Source organism: Delphinus delphis, chromosome 3 (genome assembly GCF_949987515.2).
Source record: "Delphinus delphis chromosome 3, mDelDel1.2, whole genome shotgun sequence".
NCBI lineage: Eukaryota > Metazoa > Chordata > Mammalia > Artiodactyla > Delphinidae > Delphinus > Delphinus delphis.
Window position 1 is genome coordinate 21,196,312 of NC_082685.1, and position 23,510 is coordinate 21,219,821.

Sequence of the window (23,510 nt, forward strand, 5' to 3'; positions counted from 1 at the left end):
TCTCCAGCTCCCTTCCACCAGAGTTAAGCCGCAGAATCAGGTTTGCAGGAAGGCATAATCTCTTCAGCCTCCATGGCCACCTTGCCTGGAACAAGCTCTGGGAATGTCAGTGGAAGCCTATGGGGTAGGAGTCCATCTACACCGGGGAGAATGGAAGCTCCACAGGGCAAGTGTTGCTTCATTCCATAAAGTGCTGCCAGCGTCTAAGACAGTGACTGGCACACCATAGGTAGGTGCCCAATAGTCTTGGCGAATGGATAAATGATTTCTCTGGAGATGGTGGCGGAGGTAGGTAGCAGAGGTTGGAGAGGCTCAGCTCCAAGAGCCAGCCGAGGCACCGCGTTGGGCTGTCCATGGTGCTGAAATCCCGGTTGCGCCCAAGACCGCTATCCGTGGTGCTAAAACAGAGCTCACAGCTAGTTACACGGCCCAAGCAAGCAGACTCCATAACCTTGCCTTCCCTGCTAATCCCAGTCCCCCAAGACCTTCTGCACAAGACAGATAGCCTGGCACAGACCCAAGCAAGCCTGTTTCCTGATGGTGACCCTTTACCCAGTGTGGATATCTGTTCACCCTAACGTGCCCAAGCTCTCCAGGGTTGTGGGTCCCTGAAGGGCTTGAACATCAGCCTCTGCTGGGGACCCTGGGAGAGGCAGCCAGGCAGAGATGGACTCTGGGCAAGCAGCCAGAGAGAGAAGCTGCATGCCAACAGCATTAACCGGAGGGTCTGGCAGGAGATTCCAGTCCTCACCAGCTCACGCGCACTGCCAGGCAAGGCGCCTGTGCTAGAAGACAGTACACGGGGGGTGGTGGTGGCTGCTCTGTGATGAGAGGTGAGATGGCAGGGACAAGCCGGAGACAAAGGTTAGCACTGAGAGTGAAATTCTGGGAGTTGGGCTAGGGAACTCCTGGAATGGAGTTTAAGGGGGATGTGGGAGCAGCAATGAGAGTGATGGACTGGGGAGGAAGTAAAGGGAGTTTCAGAACAGAGGTGGACTGGTGAGAGGGGAGCTATCCCCATCAGATAGGAACAAGCTAGTCCTAAACACAGACCCAAACACACACACACGCAGGGACAGCGCTGTTAGGTCTGGCCCAGGCGTTTGGCTCTGCTAGGGACTTCCTCTCTGACATCATTCCCACAGTGCAGAGGCCTCCTAACATGCTAATTCTACCCAAGAACCACTCTGATTCTGATATCCATGAACTTATCTAAACATTTCTGGAAGCAATTCCAGCCTGTATCACCTCTAGGGGAAATGATTTTCAAAGTTTATTCCCTGCTGAGTGCAGCAGGATTTCTGGTTATTGGTTTTAAACTTCCCTCTCCTGAGTTTTGGTGGGGGCCAGGAGTGGGGAGGGGTTCATTCTGTCAGGCTGGGATTTAGTGAAGGAGCCGTGTTCCCTTCTCTATGCCCTTTCTGATTTTATAGATTTCTACCATATTCCCTCTTAGCCTCTCTCTGTACAGTGAAGTTGTCCCAGGTGGGCTAGAATGCCTTTATATGACAGTTTCCTTCTCATCACAACTCTCTAGATAACATCGACTCACAGTTGCACTGAACTTTACAGTTAACCTACACATTGTCATCTGAGTGAGATCTCAGTCTCTCCCTCTCTGTGAAGCAGGTCCCCAGGGATCATTACCTCCATTTCACAGATGTACAAACTGAGGGTCAAGGAAGGGAAATGAATTACCCAGACCATATGAGTCTGTAATAAAACCCAGGTTTCCCCAATCTTGGGCTGGTGCTCCCCTAAGGAGACATGACCACAAGCACACCAGAGTGCTGGATGCAGGTATACCTCACTCGTGTGTTGGGAGGAGAATACTTTTGGCTCACTTCAAACTCCCTTCCCAAGCATGCCCAGATTTCGATTGCCCTTCTGGGTCCCTCTTTAGGAAAGAAGCTCCAAACACCCTCCCCGAGACACCACCCACATCCTCACTTCCCCCAAACTGAAACTTGCTGGCCATTCTCTGCCCAGCCCATTGCCTGTCAAGATAAGAGTTTCCTAAAGCTTATCCCTCACCAGCCTGGCATTTTACTACCACCCAGGAGAGTTTAGCTTTAACTGCAAACTTGGTGATTTCACTACACACATTCTCTTCCAGATCTTTTATTTAAATGTTAAAAAAATAAAAAATAAAAAAGATAAGCTCCAATTCTTGGCCGAGCTCACATCTTACACTTCTCTACCCAGAAGACTGTTTATTCATTCAGACCTTTTGTTTCCTTTCTTTGTCAGCTCCTTATCAATGATAAAACAGTTGCTACAAATTCCAGATGAATGCATTTCTAAGACATACTTATACATGGAACCCACACCCCAGAACACTTAGGATACACCCAGAGGACACACACACACAGACACACACACATAGACATACACCCTTTATCAAGGCACCTATTAATATTGGTGCTGGTTCCTCTATGCCCATGCTCAGGCACACAAGTGTCTGTCTACCCCCAACCCCTGCCACACTTCCCTCCACACTCACTCACACACCTGCACGTTGAGGAGGAACTTGGCGCTGCTCTTTGAGGAATCCAGTGATTTCATATGTTTGACAGGAGGGAAGGGGATGGAGCCAGGCAGGGAAATGCCAGCACATGAGAGAAATGGATCAGAGGCTCTGGAGCATCTGGAACTGTTGGGAGGGGATCAGGGAATTTCCTGAAATTTGGACCAGGGTGGTTAGAGGATCCTGGATGAGGACCTCTCTCAGCCATGGGCAGGGTGCCCAGCTGTCTCCACCTGGGAGCATTCATGTGAGTCTCATACAATGAACACACACCAGACCAGGCAGGCAGCCTCTGTTCACACTTAGAAGAGCAGGTGGTCCTAAGCCCCCAGGGGCTGGCCTTGTGGGGCGGTCATTCCTGCTTTCCAAGCATGCAGTGAGGTCACCTTCACCCACGAGCACATACCTCCTGGGTCACATCAATACTGATGTCTACCTCCAGGTGTACAAGCCAGCTCCTGGCCAGAGGCCCCATTCCCAGGCTCATGTGATGCATGAGAACATCCGTCACATCACCAAGCCACCCTGAGACCACCTCTCTCCCTGGCCATGCTGCCTGCTGAGTGCAGGGGTTGCCCACAGTGCCAGGCGGGGACCTGGAACTACCCCATGTTTTCATGAGAAGCAGCTGCCACCTGAAATCCCAAATGGGTGATGACTTCCAGCCTAGACAGTCATATGAGCACCAACCAGGGCCCAGAGCACTGCCATCGACCTCTCACACTCCATTCTGTCTTGGGGCTGCCACCTGGCACAGGGTGGGCCCAGCCTGCCAGCCACTCTGGCTCAACTACAGGAATGGAGCACAGCGAGGCTGGCCCGCACCGGAGCCCTCACAGCGCTCATGTGGCTCCTCAGAGAACTGGCAGAGATGAGGGAGAGACACCAGCAAATTGAATTGTCATTAGGGAACCATCTCCCAGCACCTGGGGACAGCTTCTCCCCAGGAAGGCAGGGTGGCAGAGCCCAGACTCCTGCAGGGGCACAGGCAGAGGGTGAGAGGGAGGGTGGGAGGCACTTACACGGCAGGATAGATAGTTCTCTGAGCAAGCAGGGCCCTGCTCCCTTCTGCATCTGTTCTGCTGCCTGGGAGTTCTGAAATCAGATCTCCCTTGCTCTCTTTTTCGTCCTCTCCTGGCATTTTTCTTCCCCTCAGGGTCCTCGGAGGAGAAGACTCCATAGAAAGATCTTTAAGTGAATGGCCCCTCCCGGGCCCTGGGGAATATATTAGAGTTCTGAAGTGATGGCCAAAATGGGGGAAGTAATCCAGGGCAGACAGGGAGATGTATCGGGCAGGCCAGGCTGCTAATGCCAACAATGTATCTTGGCAGGGCTGGGAAGCCATGGGCCACTTCTCATAGGCAGATAGGACAGGGCCTGAGAGGAGGAGGGAGGAAGGGGGACCCGTCTCATCTCCTTCTTTGTTCTCCTCTGCACTCCCGACAACATGCAATTATTTCATTTCTTCATTTGCTCACTGGCTCGTCGCCTGTCTCCTCCACTAGAACATCAGCTCTGGGAGCGTGTGCGTACCGCTCCGTCCTACTTCCCGGCATACTCAGGGTCCAGCTCAGACCCGTCCCCACCCCCCAGTAGAGATGGTGTTCAACAATTATTTGTTGAAGACATGAGTTGAGAAATGAACAAATGAGTGGGTGAGCGAATGAATGAATGAGCAAATCCACCCAGGGCAGATTCACAGCCTGCACCTGAGCCCATCCAGAGACAAAGCCAGGCCCCTGAGGTCGCTCAGAGAAGCCCCACCCAAGTCCCCGGCAATGGCCTGAAGATTCTCTCAAGTTGGGCTCCTCCCTACTCAGACTTGGCCCCAGCCCCAGATGTTTCCACTGCTCCCTGGGCTTTAGCCAATTACCCATGTCCTGGAGGCGGGAGCAGCCACCGCTTGTGCTGGCCCCGTGCTTGGCACCAGGCAGGGAAGATCTAAAAAAGCATGAGTCCCCACAGAGGCCAGCCCTGTGCAGACCCTTGACGCTCCTCTCACTCCTCCTCTGTCCAAGTCATGATAAGCCCTGCCTGTTCACCTTCACTATGGCTGGAACTGTCTCTGCACAGTTGGGGTGCAGGCCTCGTCAGCCCTCATCTGGATCATTCTGGTACTGAGCTTTGCTCCCTCACCCATCAATCTGCCACTGGGCCACCATGATCCTTCTAAAACCCAGATCTGATCACATGGCTTTCTCGATTTAAAATCTTCAGCAGCTTCCCCACTATCTCTGGAATGGCTTGAAACTCCTTGATGTGGCATTAAGGGCCTTGCATAATGTGGCCTCAACTTCTCTCCACAGCCTTAACTTCCACCACTATTACCATGGAAACAGCAAGGACTGCAGCTAACGGGTCCAAGCTCTCACCATGCACCCTGCCCTGAGCCGCGCACGTGGCTTATTTGATCCTCTCATGCTATAGGATAGGTGATGGCTGTCCCCATTGTACAGATGAGGAAAGTGAGGTGTAACTAAAGCAGAGAAGTGATTTGCTCCAGGTTGAACAGCAGTAACAGGAATTATTATTAGAGCTAAAACGCTTAGGGCATGAACTCTATTCCTGGTGCTGTTCCGAACATGTCACCACTGGTACTCCATGTAGTCTTTAGACCAGCCCTCTGAAATCAGACTGCCAGCCAAACGCTCGCCTTTTCCATGCCTTGGTTTCCATGTCTGTAAAATGGGGAGCATGATGACAAAGCTCTGCTGTGAAGCTTCAATGAGATAATGTGTGAAAGAGCTTAGCACAAAACAGGCTGGTTCCTGAGCAGGGGTGTGCCGTGATGGGCTTTGGGAAGATGCAGGCACAGCAGTGGGGCCGGGTTGGTTGAGGGCAGGACAGGGGAGGACCTCTGCCAGGAGGTGGCATTCAGGCTCTGAGAGGTATTGGGGGGCAGAGGAGGAGGAGACAGGTGCGAGGTTAGAGGGCTGGCTCTGGGCAATGCAGAAGCCCAAGATGGTAGCCAGGGCGCTGATCCTGTGTGGCTGGAGGATGGGGGGGCCAGAGCAGAGCAGGGTCGTGGGGAGAGGGCCTATTTAGGGAGACAGGTCCACCCACGTGCCAGCCCCAGCCCAACACCAGCATGGCTTCTATGGAGTGGAAAGAGGGGCCAATCCAAGGTTCACCCTGCAGGGGATGCAGCCTCTAGGACACTCCTTGGCATGTGCTGTCTTGAGCACTCCTGGGCTCTGAGGCAAGGACCCCTGCTGTGTCGCAGTAGAAGGTGATGGACAATGCCCCTGGCATTGGAGACCTGGCCCCAGGGACGGGGAGAGGGGCCCGGGGGGCTCCATACCAGCTGACTGGAGTTGCCAGCTGCAGTCCCATAAATCGCACCCTGGCCCAAGCTGGCAGTCCATTAACATGAAAGATTTTATCGCACTTTACAACCTCCCTGTCTTGTACCGCGACAGCAGGTAATTAAAACAATAATTGTTTTCTGATGTTGCTTCTGCTGAACGATAAAAGTTTCATTTTCCTTTCGCTGGGGTAGGTGGGGGAGGGGTCTGATCTGGGGGTGCGGGGGTGGGGTGCAGGGCCACAGAAGTTTGGGAGGCGCAGAAGGGTGACGCAGGGCCTCCTGTGTGACCCCCACGGAGCGAGGCCTGAAGGAGCCTGATTTCCAATTGACCAAGCTCTGAGCACATCCTGTCACACACACATGCCAGTGCACACCATACGTGTCCCCTGCAGGCCCGTCCTTCATGCCCAGACCTCAGCTGCCCTGGAGAGGGCCACCCTGCTTGGGAGCCCCCGGGAGGGAAGGAGAGGGTCCCTGGCTAAGAAGGCTGGCAGCGGCTGGGTCCTGGAGGAGCCGGTCTGTCCAGCGCCCTAGGGGACCCTCAATGGCTCCCATCCACTCGGAGAGGGAGGCACGGATAGGCTCTAAAGAGTGGGAGTGATGAGGAAGTGCAGGGGTCAGAGGCTTGTGAGTACCAGCCCTAGTGCTAATGAACGTGTACTTTCCAGGTGCCTGGAAGCCTGGTACAGCAGAGGTGGCTTGCCTGAGGGGGCTGGTGTCCCTCAAGTCCCAGAGAGAGCTTGACTCAAGGATAACAGGATTCACGGTACAGCGAGGGGTCTTCTGTGCCCCCTGAACAATCATCTATCCTCCCCACTCCCATCCATCCACACACCCACCTACCCGTCCACCCACCCATTTGCCCACTCATCCATCCAGCTACCCATCTATCCACTCTCCCGCCTGTCTGTCCATCTATCCAACAAATCCTGAGCTTCTACTTACTGCCAGGTATTGTTCTAGGCTCAGGGGACACAGTGAGCAGTGAGCAGGCCACAGCCCCTCAAGAACCTTATGTCCTAATGTGGAGGGAAGTAGAAAATAAGTACACAAGTCAATAAAGAAGGTCATCTCTGATGCTGATAAGTGCCACCAAAGAAGCTAAGACAGAGTGACAGGCTGCTACTTGAGGTTAGGGGGGAGTCTCCATCTCTTGGTCCTGAGACTTGCCCACTCTTTGCCACCTCCAGCCTCACACCCAGGAAGCCCGAGGTGGGCACGGGTGCGTGAGGGATGGTGACTGGTGTGATCTCTGCTCATGCTGGTACCTACAAATGACGTCACACCTGGGGCTTCCTCCACCCCCTCCAAAGCCCCCTAGGCCTGCAGTAAATCACCCTGATGCTTTAAAACAAATATTTCTTAATCACTAAAAATTGAAATGATTTCATGTGAAAATGTTAATGTATTCGGAATCACAGCCGCGCACTGCGTCTGACAAATTAGCACCCAGCCCGCCGCATTGTTTGTAGCTACATTTATCCTGGTGACGAGACACACACACAAGACGGAGCAGAGGGGCGGCGAGGGCAGTTCCTGGCTGGGGGCGTGTGCGGAGGAAGAAGGGAGGGGTTAAGGGAAACAGAGTCCCAGAGGGCAGAAAGAGGCCTGACCTTTCCCTGACAGCCAGCCTGACCCACTGCAGGGCCACGTGCCCCCAGCTGCCCCTGCCCCTCCAAACCTGCCCTTTGAAGCCAATCCTGGGCCATGTAACCTACACCAGGCAGGGCTGGCTGGCCTGGCGGTGGCCTCCACATGAACTCAGGCACTAGCAAAGCTGGAGCACCAAGAGAGGAAAAAAACAATTTTTGCAAGAATTTAATGATTTCAAAAATAAGCATGAGGATGTGGAAAACTGGAACCCTCACACATTGCTGGTGGGAACATAAAATGGTGCAGTTGCCGAGGAAAACAGTCTGGTGATTTCTCAAGGAATTAGACCTAGAGTTACCATATCACCCAGCAATTCCACTCCTGGGTAGCAAACACTTGCACGCAAATGTTCAGAGCAGCATTATTTACAATAGCCCCAACACTGGAAACAACCAACTGTCCATCAACCGATGATAACGGATAAACCAAACGTGGTCTACTCATACAACAGAACATTACTTGGCCATAAAAAGGAATGAAGCACTGATATGTGCTACAACATGGACGGACCTCGAAAACACACTAAGTCAAAGAAGCCAGACACTAAAGGCCACACACTGTATGATTCCATTCATATGAACTACGCAGGAAATACCCAGAATAGACAAATCTGTAGTGACAGAAAGCAGGTTGGTGTTTGCCAGGGGCTGGCGGGGGGTGGGGGGGGTGGATTGGGGAGTGACAGCTAATGGGGTCTCCTTTGAGGCTGATGAAAGTGCTTTGGAACTAGATAGAGGTGATGGTTGCACAACATTGTGAACGTACTAAATGCCACTAAATTGTGCACTTTAAAAATGGTTAATTTTAAGGTATATGAATTTCACCTCAATTATATATATAATAACATACTTGAGAAGGGTGTGAATCTCAACTGCATTGGACTCCCCTAGCTCACTTTACAGGGTCATACCTGATACTGGGAGGAGGTGGGGACAACAGGCACTGAGACTGCAGGCTGGTGCTGAAGGGGCCTGTCTTGGCTTCTCCCCACACCCTCCCTTCTCCCCACCCTTAGCCCGCCCCTTTCTATTCTAAGGCCTCAGGACCAGCGCCCAGGCCCTGGTCATCCTCTCCATTTCTCAAATGAGGCAGAGGAGTGTGTCTGGTCTGGGGCTCACCCTCTGAACTCAGCACAGGCCTGGGACCCAGGGCTCTTGACCCCCAGTCCAGGGTGACATGCAACCACCCCAGGCCTGGGCTCTCTTGCGCAGTACCCACACCTCTGAGCAACCTTCCTCACCCCTGTGGATCCTATCGGATCTGCCTTCAGAGGGAATTCTAATCACTCAGCTCCTCAGACTGTGCCTTTCAGGAAGTTGAGGGGCACAGAGCATACATGAACACAGAGACAAATCACGCTTTCTCTCCACCCAGCTCTACACTTCCCTGCGCCCAGACCACAGTGGACCTCCACTCCTTCCTGTCATCCGGGTCTCAGCTCACATGGCACCTCCTCAGAGGGGCCTGACCATCCAGGCTAATGTGCCAGCCAACACGCCTGCATCTGCTCACCCGGGGTCACAGGTCACGCGTCCCTCTCTGCCTGCCTTCCAAGTCCTGAACGGCATTCCTCATTATCTCAATCTGTCTGCTTGTTTGTTCACGGTCATCTCCCCTAACCAGAATGTGAGTTCCTCAAGGGTGGGGACAGTGCTGGCCTTGCTCACTGTGTATCCGCAGTGCCTAATGCAGGGCCGGGCACAAAGTAGGTCCTCATCAACGCTTATTTGATGACTGATGTGTCCCCAACTTCACTCGGCCTTCTCCCCCAGTCCATCCTTTTGGCTTCCCTCAAAAGTTTGCTGGGGCCCTGGGCCTCCTGCCTCACCCCCTTGCACAGACCTGTGCTCAGAGGGGCTGGGCCTGGGACCTGGCCTGCAGTGGCCGCCGTTTGACTCGGGAAGTCACTTCGCCTCTGAGGCTGCCTGCAGAGAGCTGTGTGCAGGGGCTTTGCAAGCGCCGAGGAATCACACCGGTCCTGCCCCTGCTCCCTTTGCACGGGCTCCTGCTCTGAAGCCCTCCAGGATCCCTTTCTGTCTCTAATATCCTTCCCTCACAGCACTTCAAATTCTGAGTGGCCCCTATGCCCTGCCCACTCACTTCATCCCTGATCTCTAAGACTGGTTTCATGCTGCCGAGCACAGGCTCTCAGGTGGCAATTCCTGGCCCCGTCCCAGCATGTGTACCCTCCAGGCCTCGTCGGCGGGGCCTCTCCCTGCAGCCCTCCTGTGGCTGCCTCCCTGTCCTTCTCAAAACTTTAAACTCCTCCCCAGGCTCCCAGGCTCTCTCTTTGGCCTCCTTCTGGCTTCCTCGGAATCATTCCCCAAATCCTCCTTTTCCGTCTCGGCCGCAGCCATTCCCCAGTCACCCCTTAAAACGGGACTTGAGCTCACAATGCCCATGACCAGCTCCTTCTGAATGGGCCTCTCATCTCTACTTCCCGCCCTCCCTGCCCCTCAAAGTGCCAGTCCCAGGTTTCCAATAAGCTTTCAGACTTTCCACCTGACTAGCTGTTGCCACCTCAACGGAACAGGTGAAATCTAAGGCCCCAAATGCAGTCTCTAGAGCCAGAAGGGAGGGGAGGAAAGGCTTCCATACAAGTCCTCAGTGTTGTGCTGGGGTTAGAACGCAGCCTCAGTGTGCCTGGGCAGTGGGGGTGTATGGGAGACGGGTGTACACCTGCCAAGGTGGCAGCCAGGTCCCAGCCCCTACCTGCCCAGGAAAACAGGCTCTCAGTGCCCAGATCTAACTTTTCAAGGGAAGCCCCAAATCTGGACTTTTATGTGAACTCTCTATTGCCTAGAACGTTCTGTCTGCCACCTGCGGGTTACATGCCCCGCACACTGCCACCCAGACACCTCTGGGAGGGTGCTTTACCCATATCGTCATATCTTCCTCCTGAGATCCTGCGCCAGGCCCCGTTCAGGTGCAGGGCACTGAAATCCAACCAAACTGGCATAAGCCTAAAGCGGGATATTCTTGGCTCAAGTGCTGGGAAGGCTGGGGGACAGCCCACAGGACTGAGAGAAAAGCTGCAGGCTCCTGAGTCTCTAGGGCCTCGGGGCCACCAGACATCTCCCCCTTCTGCTTGTCTCTGTGTGTTGGCCTCACTCCTCTCTGCAGCCAGGCTCTCTCCATATGAGGGGGAAACGGCTGCCACTGGCCCAACATCTCTGCCTGCATCTTCACAACTGCCAACCTCAGGGGCAGAGAGGGCAACTCCTCCACCTCCAGGTGGTAAAAGCCATGGGTAGGATCCTGATTGGCTCAGCCCAGGTCACGTGGTCACCCTTGACCAATCACTGTGCCTAGGATCTCCACTAGGATTTGCCAGCCTGGTCATGTGTTTTCTAGGGGAAGGATGGGGCCCCATAACTGACCACATGGTATTGGAGAGGAGGTCACCCAAGGAAGAGTGCTGTGCTGGTGAGAACGTGTGTTGAGTAGTCAAAGCAACAAGCACCAAAGAAACTACAAAATCCCACGAGATGGGAGCCCTCCAGAGAGCCCAGTTCCCCATGGGTAAGAAACTTCTCAAGGCCAACCAGTAAGAGTGGGGCTGAGAGTGGAGCTGAAGTCATTTCCAAAGCTCCATCCTTTCCCCTTTACCATGGAGCCTCACCAAGGCCACCTGCCACCAGTTCACAGTCTCCCTGACAGGTCCTGACAGGGTCTGTTTCAATAGCCCCACAGACGGGGAGCTCCCTGCCTGCCAAGGCCACCAGTGTCACTGCTTGTTAGGAAGGTCTTTCTCAGCCTCCGGTGTCTCTGACCTGCTGGTCCTGACCCTACCCTCTAAGGCTACACAGAACAAAGCAAATCCACTTTCCCCTCCTGCCTTGGGTGCCTTGAATTACATAGGACAGCCCCATCATCACCCTGACCTTTTGAGAACTTCTCTCCTAGGACATGACTTTGCCTCTCCCTTGGTTACCCACTGAACCTGACCACCCCTGTTACATTCCCCTTGCTTCACTTGACCAGAGCCAGTTTCTGCTACTTGTGGCCAAAGTGCCTGACTGACGTCCACGCTCTAGGTAGGGCCTGGCAGGGTGAAGCTCCCTGGGTGAAGCGCACAGCTCTTGGAGCCCTGTTGCTCTTTAAGCTTCTTCCCCGCTGAGGCTCCCCGTCCATTTTCTGTTTCTGACATCACTTCCCCAGGCTTGAAAGCTCTGAATCATGTTTGCCTCTTCCCCGTCCCTCGCCCCCCACATGCAACATCCAGAGGCTCCTCCCCTCAAATGTCTCCCACATCCATCTCTCTGACTCCATCCCCACTGCCTGCTCCCTGAGAAGGGAGGCCTCGTCATTTCTTGCCTGGATGACCGCTGCAGCCTCCTGGCTGGTCTCCTTGCCTCCAGCCTCTCCCTGCTCTCATCCACACGCTGCCAGATTAATCTTCCTTAAACACCGCTCACTGCCTGTCAGTCCCCAGCTCAACAATGTAGCCAGCGCTGTCGCTCACTGGTCCCCCACAGGCACTGTCTGCTTCAGCCAGGCTACACCTCCCAGCTCCCCTGTACACACACTGTCACCAGGGAACGTCTGTGTGCTCTTCCCCTTCCCTTCACTGTCTGGCCAATGCCACCACATGCTAATAAGGTCCTAGGCAGAGTCCCTCTCCTCCTCTGGCCTTGGGACACCCAGAGTTGGGAGTAGAAGAAGAGGGGTGGCCAGGGACCAGCCCTGAAGCCACGATCCAGTCTGCAGGTCAGCAGATGGATTGTCCTTGCCTGGCCTGTCTGGGCTCTTGAATGTTGCTGTGACCCCTGTCACCTCTACACTCTGCATGTCCTGGGAACCCACCCCAGCTTCCAGGCTGTCAGGAGTCATACCTGGTCAAGTCCTCTGGATGAGTCATCTTTCACTACATCAACCTTCCTTCTCAAGCCCTCTCATGAATGCTCATCACCCCAGAACGAGCACCTTCCCAAGATTCTAGATCTGCAGGGTCCTCCCTTGATGCTCTCTGCCAGTGCTGTCAACCAAGAACCCTGCTCCCCCCACCACTTCAGGGGGTGTCACAGAGGGAGGCCAAGAGTGAGCATCCCCACTGCTGTCCACACAGCATCCGCGGCAGTCCCATTTATGGAGCATTCACCCCGGGTTTGGCATTGGGCTAAGTGTTCCACACAGAGTAACTCATTTAATCCTTACAATCTTACGAGGTAGGAGCCTTTCATTATCCAGATTTTCTGGATGAGGAAATCAAGGCACAGAGAGCTGAAATCACCTGTCTTAGGTCACCCAGTTTAGGATTCTAACTGTTCCAGGGCCCCGACTCTTAACCACAATCCTCTAGTGCCTGACTCCCCACCCCATAGCTCACCAAAGAGCTGGGGAGGTCAGTGGGTCCTGCGGGGAGAGGCCTAAGGAGACTTTGTCACTCCCTCCTGTGACCACTTCTTCAGAGGGCTGGGGTGACCAGGGAATAGTGATGTGCTGGAGCCAGCTCATCCTGGCTTAGGAGAGCCTGTTGTTAAAATTTCTGGAATTCTGCAAGCTGGTCAACATCACACTGGTAGCTTAAAATAGGCCATCGTGGGAGTATTTACACCATGGAAATCGGCAAATCTGTCCTGCAGCTCTCCCAGAGAGCCAACTGTTAAACATTTACCAGCACATCACTGCTGGGGAGGGGATGCTGACCACCCTCAGAAGGGCGGCCTAGCCTATGGGTGCCAGGCTTCAGGCAACTCACACTAAAGACAAGCTCCCCAGTGGAGCCAGGAGTCTTAAAAGAAAGGGGTCTTGAGAGGATAGGGTGGGTCTCAAAGATGGACCTCTGGCTGTGTGATCCCAAAAGATCTGGAGGAAAAAGGACTCTCAAAAATTGTCAGGGCAGCTGCAAGACATCTAGGTAGGCTCATATTCTAACCAGACATGCCCAACATGGAAAGATGGCCCCAAACCAAGGACAAAGCCACCGATGAGAGGCATGGACCGGAGAACCATGCAGGGAAGGGTAAGCTCAGGTCCAGCTGAAGCTTGTGGGAAATGCCAAAGCAACATGGGGCAGGAGGGGCTTGGAGGAGGAGGACCAGGAAAGGGTGGGCCTTCTGACTGGTTGAGGGGGCGGGTACTGGAAAGCTGGCCTCCCCACCCCACCATTTTACACCTGAGAACACTGAAGTGGAGAGGCAGGACAAACACTAGTAAGAAAGTACTGAAGGCCAGGCGAGATCAGGACAGGCTGAGTGTTTGTTGCGAATGAGTTCAGGTCTCTTGGTCCTAATAAATTACACCTCAGGTCCTGGCACAGGGACCTGCTGAACCCCGCTGCTGACCTCTGAGAAAGGAGTGGGAGCAGTCTTGGGGCAGGAGATGTGTGAGCTGTGGCCTAATTTTCAAAACAGGAAGAAAGTTGTATTTGGTGAATGCATCACTTAGGTTCTTTGAGTGCAAGCAACAGAAAATGATTCTCACAAATTTAAGCAAAAAGGGGGAAGTACTGGTGAGAGATTGGGTTGCTGAGAGAAGGGAAAAGAGGCTTAAAAAGCAAGCTCTGAAGCAGGAAAGGAACCAGGATAGGGAAATTACTAACCTGTCTCACTTGGGCCCTGCTGCCAAGATGAAGGGGCCTGTCGAACACTGACTAAGGCTATACCAGGGGAGAGGTCAGGGAATTCTGATGGGACTGGGAATGGAAGCTGGACAGATACAAAACCCAACAAATGTCCACTGGAAAAACCACAACCTGGTGAACCCGATGCAGACCCCAGGAACGATTCTGGTAGTGCTTCTCAGTCAGCTGCAGATGACCAAGGGGAGCAGGGACACCGAGAGACATGCTGGAACCCCCAAGTACCTGTCACACCAGACCAGCTTCCCTTATCATAAGGTTACTGTTCTGATAGGTCAGGGCCGGACTGGAAACGGACTGGAAACAGTGTGTCTGGATTTAATATCTCAAGATCAGCAAATGGAGATATATGAACCAGGTGACAGCACATTTAGGGGAAGGCAAAACCTTCTGAATGGCCAGCATTGTTTTCTTTTTTTTATTTTTGGCTGCATTGGGTCTTCACTGCTGCGCATGGGCTTTCTCTAGTTGTGGTGAGCGGGGGCTGCTCTTCGTTGTGGTGTACAGGCTTCTTATTGCGGTGGCTTCTTTTGTTGTGGAGCTCGGCTCTAGGGGCGCGGGCTTCGGTAGTTGCGGCACTCAGGCTCAGTATTGTGGCTCGTGGGCTCTAGAGCGCAGGCTCAGTAGTTGTAGCATATGGGCTTAGTTGCTCCACAGCATGTGGGATCTTCCCAGACCAGGGCTCGAACCTGTGTCCCCTGTATTGGCAGGCGGATTCTTTTTTTTTTTTTTTTTTTTGGTGGTACGCGGGCCTCTCACTGTTGTGGCCTCTCCCGTTGCGGAGCACAGGCTCTGCAGCCATGGCTCACAGGCCCAGCTGCTCCGTGGCATATGGGATCTTCCCGGACCGGGGCACGAACCCATGTCCCCTGCATTGGCAGGCGGATTCTTAACCACTGTGCCACCAAGGAAGTCCGGCCAGCATTGTTTTCTAACACAGCCGATTAATTGGCTAATGTTGATCCAGGCTTGGGTCAGCCTCAGGCTGGGTCCTTGGTGCTAGTCAGCATTTTTATTAAATACTTGGGTAAAATGTACTGATGACATACTGGTTAAATCTGAGGATCATGTGCCCATCCCTTCTCCATGAACAAGAAGCTGTGAGTGGTGGCAAACAGCCTGGGTAACAGGACAGTGACATAGGTGGCTTGGGCCCAGCTAACCTGTGCAACCATAACCCCTGAAAGTGGGGACTGGCTCACTCATACAGCACTTGAATTGGACCAATGAGGAAAGACCAGGACATTTGTTAGATGGCTAAGGGAAGAGGGATTCTCTCTTTCCCCCTGGATTGGGCCTGCAAGGATGTAGCCCTGGTAACCCTGGCAGATACCTTGGTACTGTGAGGGGAAAGGCTGTTGGAGAGTGGCACCAACACCCCCCATCCCCTGCCAGAGCAGAGAAGAGGGATGTATCCTGGTCACACTGTTCTCCCTGGATCCAACCATGCCTGAAGCCAGAGCTACCCCTGGCCTTTCAGTCACACATGGCAATAAATCTCTCTTTTTTTGCTTAAGCCAGTTTGGGTTGGGTTTTTCAATATTTGCAACAGACACACTTAGTATCCTATGCTAGTCCACACCAGGGCATTGTGTCACAGTGGGATGCCCTGCTGGGACTGACATCCAGACACAGCTAACAAAGATGTTCGGGGTAGAGAAGGGGGCTTGGAACCTGCTACATGAGGAACACCTGAGTGGATGGGAGGTGCCTGGCCTGGCAAAGGGCAGATAGGGCCCTGTCTTAAATAACTGAAAAGAGAAAAGCTACCCTTGTGTGGCCCCAGAAGGAAAAGCCAAGAACTATCTAGAGGAGCTAACTGGGAAGGATTCCACCTCCCATAAGAAAGTTGCTCTGAACAGCCCGAGCCACCTGAAGATGTGTGGCCCTGGAAAAGTTGGAAAGCCGACCCCCAGGGGGTTTTATAATCAAAATCCTGTGGCCTGGACATCCCAGCCCAGGATTAGAAAGTACCTGCACCCTGGTGGTGGGATGGTGTGAAGAGGCAGGATACAGGGGGGAAATGGGCTCTGGGAGATGAGGGGATTAGCCCAAGATCATGCCGAGGAGCAAGGTCCCCTGACTCTCTCCAGTGGGCTTTCAAGTCCATGGGACACCAGACAAAGGTCCTGACAGTAAATGGACACATGGGGCTTGGTTCTGCTCCCCGCTGGTGTGGGTGGGGGAAGTGAGGCTGAGCAGTAACAAGGTCCCAGCTCTGCCACTTCTCTGAGCCTCAGTGTCCTCATCTAATAAACGGGACTAACCTCACCTACCTCCTGGGTTGTCCTGAGGTTCTTATCAGATGATGCAGGTAGCGCCCAGCACCGGCCATGGCTCCTACCATCACCAAGGTAATTAAGAATATAAGGAACGGCAGTTTCAGCCACCGAAGCCTCCTCCTTTCCCCGCCGCAGGCTTCAATCCTCTTAGCAGAGGAGAATGAGTTTGGATGTCAAAGACCTGGGTTGGAACCCCAGGCTTGCTTACGATGCCCATGCGGGACCTCGGGAAGCCATGCCCTCCCATATCTGTAAAATGGGACGGACCACAGCGGCGCACTGGAAGCCTACAGAAGGTGCCCCAGAAATCTCCTCCTTTCCGCCGCGAGCTCAGCCTGGGAGTTGGAGCCGCTACACACACCAGACCGCCAGAGGGGCCCACCGCCCAGCTACGTCTCCGGGGTCTGAGGGAAGGCGGCGCCAGTGGGGGCTGCAGCCGGGCGGGCGCGGGAACCGAGGAGCGGCGGAGGCCGCCGAGCTGCAGTGCCCGGAGGCTGGACGTCTGCTCCCCCGGCGGCAGCCGAGCGCTCAGCCAGCAACTTGTTAACAGGCCCCGAACAAAGAGCCGCTAATCCGGCGGGCGGCCGCGGGCGGGCTCGCGGGCGGAGGGATCCTGTTCCTCTTTCCGCGCGGCCGCCGAGTTTACAGCGTGCTCATTACCCGGCGCCGGGCGGGGGTGGGGGCGGGGGCGGGGCCGCGGGCCAGGACGCGCAGCGCCCCTTTTCCTTGGACGGCCCCGGGGCGCGCCCCTACCCAGAGCCCCGGCGGGCGGGCGCAGCGGCTAATTGCTAATCCCCTGGGCTCGGGCTCCCATGGGCTCGGGCACCTGCCGCCCCGCGGCTGCTCACGTGCTCCGCAGCTCGCCCGCAGGAGGCTTGCCTCTAGCCCGCGACCCCCACCCGCCAAGCTACCCGGACAACGTGGTGGGGAGTGGGGAAGGCTCCGGTCACGCCTGTCACGCCGGGACCATAATGAATCACTTCTACCTGCCAGTGCCTGGCATCCTTTTTTTTCTTTCTTTTTTTGTTGGGGTCGGGGGCGAGAAGGGCTGGAAAGATGCAGATGTGGAAAAAGGCAGAAGCCCCTCAACTCCATCTGGTCTCTGCTCCAATAAGGAGGGGGTAGGGTCTAAATCGGGGTGTACCTCCCTGCAGGCTCTGAGCTGGACATGCTGGGGTGGGGCACGGGGAGTCCCACCTGCCACCCTGGCTGGGGAGGTGTACTGCAGAGGTGGGATACAGGGACCAGAGCTCCCTCTCCAAGGATCAATCTGGACTGACTCCCCCTCCCCAAACCTCAGCCATGTATTTGCCTGGAGCTCAAGGTGACCCTGAGCCTTCTAGAGGGACACAGCTCTGACATCCAGGCGTGCAGAGGGGCCTGAATCTGGGAGACTCACCCATCAGGGCACTGGCCCTTGGTGCTCTCACCATGGCCCACTCATAGGTGGGGAGTTCAGGGTCCCCTCCCCCACCTAAAATTTGCCCTTTGTGGCCTACTCTGGGGAGCAGCTGCCACTTAGGCCTCTCCTGATGGCTATGAATCTCCCTGTCTCCATCTCAAACAGGGCTGGGATGGCGCAGCCAACAACCACACCTGGAGAGCAGGAGGGGCAGGGGACTTCTATATGCCCTGCCCCGGGCGTCAAAGTGGGCAGAGAAAAGACACAAGGCCTGTCCCCCATCCCCAAATGGAGACCTCCCCTCAGGCCTATGCCCTTTTGCCTGGACCCCTAGCTGCACCCTCTCCCACAAAGAGGGCACCAAGGACTCCCCCACTCCCCATAGGAGAGGATGGAACAGTGCCCTCTGCCATATCCCTCACCAGCAATTGCTAACATTTATTGAGTGCCTACTGTGTGCCAAGATTGGCATGCCATCAGTCTGCCTAATTCACACATCAACACTGAGTTAGGTCCTCTTATGACTATTTTAGAGACAAGGAAATAAAGAAGTACAGGGAGGAGCTGGATCCACAGCCAGGACGAGGGTGAGGCAGGGGGTGCCAAGGGTACAAAATGTAAGGAGGCACTCACCCTCAGGGGCTGACCCTGTACTAGCACGACTTAAATTTTGCACCCTAGGCCCCTCCCTTGCCTCACCCTAGTCGGAGCCCTGGTCCAAACCCTGACCCCAGAGCCTGCCAACTCAACCATCCTACCACCTTCTCCATGTGCCTGGGGTTCTGGCTCCCAGGGGACCAACGACTGCCTGCAGCATCTAACATCAGTCCCTGGGAAGAGGGTGGGCCTTAGGCACTGGCACTATGACCTTCTGGGGGTCCTGAGAAGGCCTGTTTTTGCCACTGGGGGAGTTCACCAGCTAAAGCATGACCCTGCTTCCTTGCCTGGGCGCTGGGACTCACAACTCCCACCTCTGTCTCACAGTCACCTTCGGCCCTGCTGCAACAGCCACGTAGCTCCAAAGCAACACAGGCAGCTGCTGCCAGTGTGGTTGGTGGCTTTGGCAGGTGCTGGGCAGGTGTGAACAATTCCTGGGGGAACCTGCTGCTGAGTGCACAGTCCACCCCAGGCTCACAAGGCAGCCTCTCTGGGCACAGCCCCCAGTAGTCATCAAGCCCAACCCTTTAGTATACAAAGAGGAAAACAGCCCAGAGAGGTTAAGTGATTTGTCCAAGATCACACAGCAATCAAACAGCAGAGCCCGAACCAGAAGTGATTCCATCCAGGGCCCCCACCCCTGCTTTGCTGCCATGTTCTGTGTGTGAGAGCTGATCGTCAGCACACAGTTCCAGGACAAGCTGAGCCCAAATCATCATGTTCACAGAACCCCCAAACAAAGCTCTTTGCACTGCAGCAACCGGTGTCTGAATCAGGCCCTGCAGGGGTGATGTGTGTATAGATGGGGGGTGAGTAGGGTGCTTCTTCCAACTAGAAGCAATGATTCCTCCTGAGGGCTCCTGCCTGGGGCTGGAGCAACAAGAGGTGAAGCAGCTTATACAGAGACCATCTTCTCTCGTATATATGAGCTTGGGGCCTGATGCATCTTAAGACCCCACCCTGTCCTAACTCATGTCCCTTCAGGTGCCAGGGAAAATGGAGGAAGGAGGCAAACGCATGCCTGCTCCATGTCGGGGTCCACCCTGGGTGCTCTATGTTGCCTATCAACTCGTAACTATAACCTCAGGAAGCAGACGTGACCCCATTCTACAAAGGTGGGAACAGGCTGGGGAGTAAAATTTACTCATCCTAGGTCAGGTGGCTTAGACTGAAACCGGGCCTGTCTGCCTCTTAAGCACTGCCCTTTCTACTAGACCTGACAGGAGGAGGGGGCCAAGCCTCCCCAGAAGGCAGGAGGACCCTTCAATGCCACTCTCATGGGAGCAGACAAGAGGAACGGAAGGCTGAGCCAGCAGAACTGACTGCAGGAAGCTGGGCGTCCATCTGGGTGGTGAGGATGGTCGGGGCCCAGGGGCTGGGCTCTGCTGGGGCTGAGCCTCAGGAGCTAGGAGCCCTGGGTAGGTGCCCACAGAGCCGCCGGTCTTGGTGTCAACTCCAGCCCTGAGGACGGGGGTGGGGCCCGAGGAAGGGCCACCCAGACAGACTGTCAGGGTCAGGATGGCTAATGCCACAGCTGGGTGCCCCTCAGCCCTAACTTCCAGGGGCTTCAGTCTGCAAGTCTGGGGGCCAGATGACATTACTTGCATGAGAAAACACCCACCTGGGAACATCTATGCCTGGGAGGGCTGGGGGTGGGCAGGGAGGTTCCTATTCTACATACATTGGCAAAGCTGTGTGAGGGACTCACACAGGCTCCCGTGAGCTGGTTTGCCATCCGTGTGTGGGGCGTCAGCTAGCTGGTCCCCGCCCTGGACAGGAGCCATCTCCAGCCTCCCTGGAGCAGGGCAGTCTGTGTACAGGCACAGGGATGAGGAGGGATGAGGAGGGCTGCGGAGGGGACAGAGCAAACTTCTCTCCTTCTCCCCAGCTGCAAGAGCCCTCCCTGCCTATCCAGAGAACCCGAACTCAAGCAGAGGAAACAAAGAGAAAAAATAAGCATTTGACTGGCTGTGACTTGGAGCACACTGGGGGCTGAGAACCGGGTCGCAGTGCCGCAGACAGTGGCAATATGTGTGGGAAGCACTGGTGTGAATGAGGAGGTGGCTCGAGCCAGATGCCTCTGGCAGCTGCCCCAGGCCCCACGTGCCTTTCCAGGGCTGAAGAACCAGTACCTCTGTCCTGTAGCCCACTCAGAGCTCCTCAGTGTGCCGTGACCCCTGCATGGGTCTTAGGAGGAGCTGGGGAGGCCTCTTGGAGGGGGCTGGATTGAAGCTGGGGGCTGAGATAAGCAGAAAAGTGGGGACTGGAGGCAGCAGGGGGGCTTGGCCTGGATCTGGACAGAGCTGAGGATGTTGGCGTATAGGATGGGGAGCGTGGCTGGCTGGCTGGGGGGCACCAGGTTCTGCGAGGCAAGTACAGTGTGTGGAAGCAAGAGCTTGTCTGGGGGTGTGGATGCCCAGCCCACCAGCAGTCAGAGCCAGGGAGGACGCCCAACCTGCCAACACATCAGCCCAGGGATGTGTGGTGATGCAGGTGTTTCCTAAGGGCTCCTGGGCTCAGGGTTCAGACTTTACCTGCTGGCACTGGGGTGCCACAGAAGGCTTTCTAGTGGGTTCTAGCCTGGGTAAAAGGGGCATTAGTCTAAGTGGAGGAGGCACAGGAGGGGGATGAGTGGGGGGTGGCCACTGCACTGGTCCAAGTGAGAAAGGTGAGGAAGAAAGGGCTGGGGGAGGAGGGGACAAAGGAGGAGAGGGACATGAGCAAAGTCACAAGTAGGGCTGAGCTGGAGGACTTGGTGACAGATTAGACATGAAGCGTGAAGGAGAAGATTAGAGCCAAGAGAGACTCTAAGGTTTCCAGCCCCAGGCTGGGGGAAAAAGGGGAGGGGGGACAGCAGGGCCCCTGGGAGGAGGGGACTGCAGGAGAGGGTTGGCCTGGAATAAGCAGGTCTGGGTACGTTCATGAGACAGTGCGCACGCCTGTGTGTGTGTGTGTGTGTGTGTGTGTATGTGTGTGTGCGTGTGTGCATCTGTGTATACATGTGTCTCTGGTGGCAGCCAAGCCCAGCACTGGGGCCTTTGCCTGGAAAAGTCCTCCAGCCCTGGCTGAGGGCAGCTTCTGCCTCTGAGACTTCATGGCTTGAGTCTGCAGCTCTGGGGCCCAGAGCAGCACGAGGCAGGATGAAGGGATATAAGACAGGGGGTCCTGGCCCCTGGCTGAGGCCAAAGTTGGCTGCTCAGGAACCAGGAACCAGGCCAGTCAGTGCCTCTGGGCTGGGGGGTCTGGTATCTGGATCAATGCCAATCCCAGGCTCCTAAGGGAAGCCCCTCCCAGCACAGGCAAGGAGAGGCAGGTGGGCCAGTCAGAGGGCCAGCCCTCTTCTGGGGTGCCTGGGGGGACCCCAAAGAGCAGACCCCCATCCCAAGGCAGGGTGAGTGAGAGCAGTGTATCTCTTAGCCTTGAAGAATTAAGACACCTTCTCAGCAACCAAGTGCTCCAGCCTGGGGGTGGGGGTTGGAAAGAGGGGTCCAGGATCAGCCCTGAAGGTGGGGGAGGGGCCTGAGGAAGCGGCCACTGGGACAGACTGTTGGGGTCAGGATGGGCAGTGCCACGAGTCAGTGATGCCCCTCGGCCCCACCTTCCAGGAGATCCAGCTCCCCGTGGGCCCCGCCCCCTCAGGAGTGCAGAGATCTGAGACAGGGAAACACAGGTGTGTGCAGCTCACAGGGGCGGGGAGGCAGGTGCCAGCTGTGTGACTGGGTATGAATGGGAAAAGCCTGTGAGACACGTGGGTCCCTGTGTGCGCGGGCACAGAGAGGGCCCACTCAGGTAAGTGTGCTGAAGGGACAGGCTTTTGTGTGATATCAGAAGACAGAGGGTGGGCACTTAGCCTGGAGAGCAGGAGGCTTCAGAAGTGCTGGCCCCCGGCGCCCCCTGCCGCCTGGCCAGCCTTCCCTCCCTCAGCCACTCACAGACACATTTCACTGGTTGCTGTTGCCAAGGAGCTAAATGGGCGGTGTGGGAGGAGCCGGGGTCAGCGCAGGGCCAGCCTGCTGGGCACATGTGCCCGGAGCCTGTGGGGGCCAGCAGTAAGGGGCCCCAGATGACAAGAAGGGCCCCATGCCCTTCAGCAGCCCCTCACATGGGCCTGAGAGTTGATGCCCAGAAGCAGGCTCTGCTCCAGGGCAGCCCTGTGGCACGGGTGCCCACTGGCCAGCTCCCTCCGCAACCTTACACGAGGCCCCAAAAGGTGCCTCGAGACCCAGGAATGCGGTTCCCCCATTCTACAGCCTCCCAAGGAATCCACACAGCACCCCCGGGGCTGCGGCACCCTGACTCACCAGTACCCATCACCATCTCATCTACACACCCTCACCTGTGCCACTGCTCACAACCGTCACACACGTGCGGTAGGCCTACTGTCACACACGCTCATCTGGCCACACGCATACCAAGCCTGCACACACTGCCAACCCGCGTCATCGCCAGGGCACACATGGCAGCCCATGGCCCTCACACGTGCTCACGTGGGCAACGTGCAGATATGACCACACAGCCCTCTCGCAAGCATCTGACTCAGTAAACATGTCCCGGCCCCTACTGGGTATCTAGCAACACCTCCCTTGTGTGTGGAGCTCGAACACCCCCAGATCACCACAGTCAGTGGTGCAACCCGTACCCCTGAGTGATGCACACACTCCTAACACACACATGTGTGCAATATGAAGACGCACCCGGTGGCAGTGCAGCCTCCCAGCTCAGTCTGGATGAGGAGGGGAGGTCACGGGGCAGAGGGGTTTGGTAAAGTGAGGATTTGGTGGGGGGATGATGGGGTGATGGAAAGGGAGAGAGAGTGGATGGGATGAGGTGGAGGGAGGACTGAGGGGGACAGGATGCAGAGGGTGGCCAGGCAGTGGTGGATGCAGGATGCACTATGCAGAGACCCTTTAAGGAAACAGCCATCAGCCTCAATCATCAGGCTGGTTTCTGAGCTTTCACTCATTCATCTCCAGTCAGTCTGGCTTCCCATCTCAGGAAACCCAATGCTCCCTTCTGACACACCTGGGATTAACAATGGCCTGGCCAGGCTCAGCAGCACCCCCACCCCCACCCCCAGGGTCTCAGGGCAGCAAGAATCA

The 23,510-nt window shown here is 55.6% G+C and overlaps 1 protein-coding gene across 3 annotated transcripts in view; it reads right to left on the bottom strand.

The window, feature by feature from the left end:
- The window catches only part of UNC5A (unc-5 netrin receptor A), a 63,064-nt gene that overhangs the window by 38,294 nt on the left and 1,260 nt on the right, over positions 1 to 23,510 (bottom strand). The window lies entirely within an intron of this gene.